The sequence below is a fragment of the Herpailurus yagouaroundi genome, unplaced genomic scaffold, assembly GCF_014898765.1.
Source record: "Herpailurus yagouaroundi ecotype Mexico unplaced genomic scaffold, PumYag 141, whole genome shotgun sequence".
NCBI lineage: Eukaryota > Metazoa > Chordata > Mammalia > Carnivora > Felidae > Herpailurus > Herpailurus yagouaroundi.
Genome location: NW_024412396.1, coordinates 46,454,502 through 46,460,807, shown reverse-complemented (window position 1 = coordinate 46,460,807; position 6,306 = coordinate 46,454,502). Strand labels below are relative to the sequence as shown.

At 45.5% G+C, this 6,306-nt stretch overlaps 1 protein-coding gene across 1 annotated transcript in view; it reads right to left on the bottom strand.

The window, feature by feature from the left end:
• The window catches only part of RGS6 (regulator of G protein signaling 6), a 603,304-nt gene extending 597,378 nt beyond the window's left edge, over window positions 1-5,926 (bottom strand). The window contains exons 1-2 of the mRNA XM_040477580.1: window positions 5,804-5,926; window positions 3,328-3,603 (exon numbers count right to left, since the gene is read on the bottom strand). The gene's annotated coding sequence lies outside the window, so the exon portion shown is untranslated. The remainder of the gene's footprint in view (window positions 1-3,327; window positions 3,604-5,803) is intronic.
• Window positions 5,927-6,306: the final 380 nt, after the last annotated feature.

Here is a 6,306-nt window from a genome sequence, read left to right as displayed (position 1 = left end):
TGTTCTCCTCAGCCCTAGGGGCGACAGATTGCAAAGCCCTTGGTCTGGACTAGCAGGTTAGTGATGTGGTTTCCTAAACCTAGGACAACTAGGTTACCCTGTTCATGCAAGGATGGTTAGTTACCTGTGTGTTGGGAATGTCATCGGAAGGACATGACCGCCAATTGGAGGCTCCTCACTCCTTCCTCTGTCCTGGGAATATGCATCCTGCTTGCCTTTCCCACTCCCAGAGGCTACTTCAAGGACGTAGCCTTAAGATAGTGATATGGTATTGAGAACACCTGCACAGTATATGTGACTGAACCCAGTGAAGGCCCCTTTATAACATTTTAAGTTTGGGTGGGCAGGTGCAGGGATCCATTTGTCTCACACGTAAGCTTCCATCGCTGTTATTGAGACTGCCACCCACCTACCCGTAATGGCCTGCCTCTTTCTTTGGTCTCTCCCTCCCTTCTGAGTACAAAGGCCAGTTTCAGATTTTACCAGGAAAGCTCCCAAGACGGATGCAAACCAACGCTGTGTAAACGTCGCTCACTCCACTCGTGAGTGGACATACATGTCTTAAACCTCACTCGTGAAAAACAGGCTTTGTATGTGATCCAACAGGAATCCTCATTATGGCTGACAATGGATGTTTTGCCCAACCTAGCAAGTGGGAATGGAAAAATGACTTCATAAGATTTAGGAAAAAAATGAAGAGATGTAGTGTCCGGTGAATTGGTACGTTGCAAAGCAAAGTGATACCTTTCGTCTCATAGAAATTAGGCCATCTTGGCCAAAGGATAAGCAGTAATGTCGGCACTTCTGTAGAGACGTCTCTGCTGTGTGCTCTGTCATGATGCAAAGGAGTCACATACTCTGTCCATTTATGAGCTAAATGTGCTGATGACTCTGCTTTTTACACCTTGCACTTCCTTGGAGACAGAAATATTTACATTTGTGAAGACATTTAGGAAGTGCTTTCACATATTTTTTTTTTCTTTTCTTTTCCTCAAGACCTGAAATCAAGCCAGAGCGGGCCATACATCTTAGGGACAAAGAGACACCAGAAATGGTGAGAAGTCGAAACAGGGTCATAGGAACAGAGCTAGGAAAAGAACTCAGGTGTCAGGGCTCCGTACCCGATCACTTTGCCATGCAGGCCCCAAGGGGTCCAGTTCCAAAAGAAATGCATATTTCCCCAGATTGCTTCTTTCCTGCTGGGTCCCCACGGTGAGAATGGCACCACTACCCAATCAGCAAGCTGGCAACCTTGACCCCTTCCTAGGCATCTCCTGTTCTCATCAGCTCATCCTTCACACTGACTCTCAAAGCTGTCCCTTCTCTTTCTCTCTCTCACCACTGCTGCCCTCATCATCTCTCTCCCGGACCCTTAGAATAGTGTTTTAATGGGTCTCTGCCTATGGCTTGGGAACTTGTCCCTATCCAATTATCCACCACGCGAGCAGCTGAGTGAGCTTCCAGCATGCAGCTCTGGACATAGCTCCCACTTGCGTTGAAGTCTCTAACAGTTCCTTCTTGAATGGAGAAGTACGACCGCTGGAGTCAACCACTCTGTTTCTCTTTCTCTCTTTTACACACACACACACACACACACACACACACACACACAGGCAACTGTAGGTTCCACCCCTACTAAATTGCATTCCGTTTTCTGAATATGCCAGAAAATCTTATAACTCTGTTTATAGTCCCTGGGAGGGCATTCCATCCCCACTGGGACACCCCCACTAACCAACGCTGGCTTACATATCAAGTTACATCCCTTAGGAAGTTCTGCCTGATCCAACAGAACTGACACTACCCATCCTGAGGCACATTGTACCCTGGACATACTTTGGAGGTCCGCAATGCCTTACCGGGCCCACCCATTTACGTTCCGTCTCCAGCAAAACCTGAGCTCCTAGAAGATAGAGAAATATCTTAATGGCCTTTGTATGTTCAATGCCTAGCATGGAGGAAACACATCATGCATTTTTTTTTAACACAAAATGCATTATAAATAAGTGAATTAATACATTTCTGTATCAAATAATGATTACTCCCCAAGTAGATCTTCTTTTGTATGTTAGGTAAGGTTGAAGAACTTCAGGGAGCACTCAAAACTTTGTCCAGGGGCGCCTGGGTGGCTCAGTCCATTAAGGGTCTGACTTCAACTCAGGTCATGATCTCACAGTTTGTGAATTTGAGCCCCATGTTAGGCTCTCTGCTGTCAGTGTAGAGCCCACTTCAGATATTCTGTCTCCCTTTCACTCTGCTCCTCTCCCCTTTTTCCCTCTTTTTCTCTCCTTCCCACCCCCCTCAGAAATAAACATTTAAAAAAACTTTGTCCAGTAAATTTGTCCTATAAGTGGGTAAACCTCTTCTTCAAAGAAAACAAATAGCCCATAAGGGACCAAACCCTCAACTTTTTACTCTTGACCTTCACCCACCAACTGCCAACCAACTCTAAGGATTTTCTTGGCCTATTGGTCAAGGGTAGCTTTTGACCCAATCATGTACTTCCCCAATTTGCTCTTTCTTACTTAGGTCATGGTTTCTCTTTCCTTAGTGAATTATTGATTCTAGATGAAGGGAATAGCTTGCACATACTGTCTACAAGGAGTAACAGGGACATTGATTTGGCCACGCTTAGGGTTTTATTTTAGGAAGCTATGGGAAACCAGGCAGGGTAGGTAAGGCCAGATGTGAACAACAGTATGTTAGCACTGCACGAGAGCTTAGAATCTGGCTTGTCTAGAGCTTCCTAGAGTGGGGTCTACATATATCATCATGGAGGAGTGTAGGTTGATTTCACATAGATATATGCAAAAAAAAAAAACCATTTTATTTTATTTATGTGCTCATTTATGTGTATTAGAAATAAGGTTATCATCACTTAATTCCATGATTTCACATATATTATTGCCAAGACTTTGTTGTTGTTGTTGTTGTTGTTTTAAAAAGACTTAAGTAAACAAATGAATCAATTTAGAAGAAAAAATGTTAAAAAAATAACAACATGGCGAATATTATGAAGGCGACACACCCGAATGACTGAGGCTGGGGAAGTGCTGAGCTAGTATAACACCTCTTCACGTCTCATGTGGGGAAATCCAGACCCAAAGAAGCTAAATAACATGTCCCAGGTCAAGCAGGTGGAAGGCCTGCCACACCAATCCAAAGACCAGCTCAGCCATCATTCAGACACTGACTATACCAGGTAAACTTGTCGAATAAAAAAATGTTTCTGTTGTTATCAAATGAAAATATTAAAAAATAATTTTAACTCCGGGAACGACTCAAGGATAGGGAGGGAAGGTAGGAAAGAAAGAGGAGCAAACCCACCTACATCACCGCAGCCTGGCCCCAGAGTGGACCTTCCGTACCGCTCTTCCTGCAAAGACGATGCAAAACCCCAACACTGGAAACTCTTGCTAGAAGATTTCCTGAAATGATCACTCATTCCACGCTGTCCTCTCTGTTCCACTTCATCACGCTCGAAGTTTTGCCGGCTGGGATTTTTGCTGTCTTGGCAAACATGGTGATGGTGTCAAACCTAATGTTTGCTAAATTTTTGCAGAAATGCTGAGAAGACTTCCGCGGGGGCCTATTGTCAATTATCTGGAAAAAGAGAAGTTTGCCGACATTAGAAACAAGAACTGTGTGGGGTTAGGCTCTGGGTTTTAATGAGAAGAATTCAAATTAGAATGTTGGCTATTTCCTATCACTTGCTAAAAATAACCTGGGTGCCTGCTTCCTTCCCTCACACTTCATTTTCGGTGCCTGCTCATGCTGAAGAGGCAGGAGGGCTGGAAAATGCTCCTTGGGATCTTGCACCAGTGCTCGAAAGATCTGTGCTTCAGATCAATGTAATTTAGCTTTGACGTGCTCTCTCGTGCACCAACGGGCATGCTCCTTTGGGCTCCTGTCCGATTTACACTTGAGGAAGCTTGAAGGTGATAAGGGGACCACACACACCATGCCCTGTTGATCTTCCCTCTTCAATGTCTCTTTCCATCACTGCCACCAGCTTAGCCCAATCATTCCTTGCCTGGGATGCTACAAGACCCTCTGCCTGCTCTTTCTATGTTGAATCTACCCTCTCCCCACCCAGTCACACGGCAACCAGAACAATCTTTTCCAACACAAAGCTGAACACATCCCCCACCACTATCATGACCGCTATCACCAATTAAAACTATTCAATGGCTTCCCATTGCTTGTCTGATAAATATTAGAATCCTTGACGTGGTCTACAAGCAAGGTCCTCCCTGATCTGTGCCCTGGAATCTCTCCAACCTCAGCCCCTCTCCCCTTCACTCTCCCTGATCCAATGCAGAGTCCTTACTCCTTGTGCTTCACCAGGTCCCCACAGGGCCCCCAGCTCATTCCCTCCCCTTCCTTCTTTATCGACTTAATTCTTGCTCATCATTCAGGCCTCAGCCCAGCCATCACTTTTTTAGGAAAGCTTTTTATGACCCTTTAGACGAGGTCAAATCCTTTCTCATATTGCCTCTCCTAGCCCCATGGAGATCTCTCCTTACCAGCACTCGTCACCACTTCCTTTGCACATTTATTTAATGATTAATTGGTTACTAGTGTTACCCCTCTTTTTTTTTTTTTAATTTTTTTTTCAACGTTTATTTATTTTTGGGACAGAGAGAGACAGAGCATGAACGGGGGAGGGGCAGAGAGAGAGGGAGACACAGAATCGGAAACAGGCTCCAGGCTCTGAGCCATCAGCCCAGAGCCCGACGCGGGGCTCGAACTCACGGACCGCGAGATCGTGACCTGGCTGAAGTCGGACGCTCAACCGACTGCGCCACCCAGGCGCCCCTAGTGTTACCCCTCTTGATGATAGCTCCACGAAAACGGGAACCACATCCATTTGCCCATCCTTGTATCTTCCATATCTAATATCATGCCTGGAACACAAGAAACACTCATTATTTCTTGAAGGGAATAAACATTAATCCCCTGAAAGACCCAAGCCTCCCTCTCTTGCACAGGTCCTTTCCAAGAGAAAGTATTAATGCGTTCAACTGCAGCACTTTCTCTACCTTGATCGACACCATAAACTCTCATTTAGTCCTCCTGATGGGATATGTCCTGTAGATGATAGACTGGGGGAAGGAGGTTCCCTGAATTTCCCTGAAGTGCTAGGAATACATCAGTATTGTGCTTTTTCATCATAAACCAGTCTGACTTCTGCCTGGATCTTCCAAAGGAATTGTCCCTACATAAACCACAGTGCCTCTCTCAGTTTCTTGATTCAAATGGAAGGTCTCATACGTCATTTTCCCTATTAAGTTAAAAAATACATATTTTTCTAACATCTCTGTGCAAACAAAGCCTTAGACACTCACTTGTATTGTGGAGGAAGTTTAGAGAGCGAGGGCAGAGAGGGAAAATTAATGGCGTCAAGGCAGGTGACTCAAAGGTTTCTAAATGAAGTTTGTTTTTTTTTTTTTAAGTCTATTTATTTTGAGAGAGAGAGAGAGAGAGAGAGCAAGTGGGGAAGGGGCAGAGAGAGGGAGAGACGGAATCCCAAGCAGGCTCCGCACTGTCAGCGCAAAGCCCAATGCGGGGCTTGAACTCATGAACTGTGAGATCATGACCTGAGCTGAGATCAAGAGTCAAACGTTTAACCAACTGAGCCACCCAGGCACCCCTGAAGCTTTAAGGAATCTGTCTCCATGGGGGATCAGGGGAGACAGGAATGGTGAGACAAGCAAGGCAGAGGAAGGTTAAAAAAAGCTGATGTAAAAGGGGAGATGTCCTCTCTCATCCACTCTGCCCCACCCACAGCTACCTGACCTACCGTGGACCGGTCCTGTGGTTTCGAGTCAGGTGGTCCTGAGGGCCTCCAATGGCACCCTGCTCACCATCTTTCCTGGAGGATCAGCATTCAGCTTCTGGTGCTTTGGAAATCCAGCTCAGCCCACGATGAGGGAGTTATTATTGGCACATTCTTGAATTTTATCAGTGTTTTGAAACAGTGATCACTGTGTGACATACAGAAGTCCAAGAAAAGGCTGTGAGCACTGGGAGATTAATCTGCTTGCTCTGGGCCAGCTTCCACATGCCAAATGTTTGGGTCAGGGTCAGATCAAGGCTGCAGATGGTCGCCGGCAGAGAGCTACTATTTTGGGGGCACAGGTCATGGGAAAGGCTTACAGTTCAAAGTTGGCTTCTATGTCTGTCCCATGACTTTTCCTTCAGCCTCATGTATCACAGTCATCAACAATCCATCAAATTTGAGGAAATCCTTGTTGCTTAAAGACCCTGATATTATACTGCTATAGAAGCCCACAGGATTGAGGA